Genomic DNA, 840 nt, shown 5'->3' on the forward strand with positions numbered 1-840 from the left:
CCTAAACAGTTATCAAAATACAATAGCTATAATAACATGCTCAATCATCCAGGTAAGTAAGTTGGACTACAGACGAAAGTTTGAGCCTGTTTCAGCAATGCTAAGCCCCCAGCATCCAACATCAACATGGAGGGGAGGAAGGCACTCACATCACTTATAATGACAATAACATTATCTGGCAGACAAGGGTAGGTGCACGGTTGTGCACCAGAAAGATTATCATGAGAAAATGTTGTCACTGCTCAGTGACAAAAATACTTATGAGCCCCTGAAACGAGACCCAGGAAGTGGTTACAGGAAGAAGGTGATAGATTGTCTCAAGCAGTTAGAACAAGAAACTGCTATTGACTGGATCTCATACCACATCTCATACCAGGGGAATCTACACTAAGTCTGTATATGGTTTACTGGGTGTAGGGTGTACCAATTGTCTGTATGATCAACTCGGTCACCTATAACATTCCAAGGTTTCTGATTTGAAAACACTATGCCCAGATGAAAAGAATCAACCTTTTGGGATTTGTTGCATGGTGGACACAAAAATGTACATTACCAGTTAAACAACAGAATAAGGCTTTCAAAAGATTTTAAAAAATGTTCCCAAAATCTAATAAACTACAAAAAGAAACAAAGAGACTTTCAAAGAGACTCAGGGCATATAGTTTTTGCTGATATTTTTACATTTTTGAAGGAGACGGGAATTTTAAAAAGAAATGTATTTGGCGGTACTATAGATTCTGTGCTATACTCCAATCTAAAAGGTGGCGGTATTGCACCTAGAAGTTATTTGCCAACCGCCAAAAAAACAGGGGAAGAAGAAGAAGAATTTCGCTACTTGCC

The sequence above is a fragment of the Rhamphochromis sp. 'chilingali' genome (assembly GCF_963969265.1).
Source record: "Rhamphochromis sp. 'chilingali' genome assembly, chromosome: 2".
Lineage (NCBI taxonomy): Eukaryota > Metazoa > Chordata > Actinopteri > Cichliformes > Cichlidae > Rhamphochromis > Rhamphochromis sp. 'chilingali'.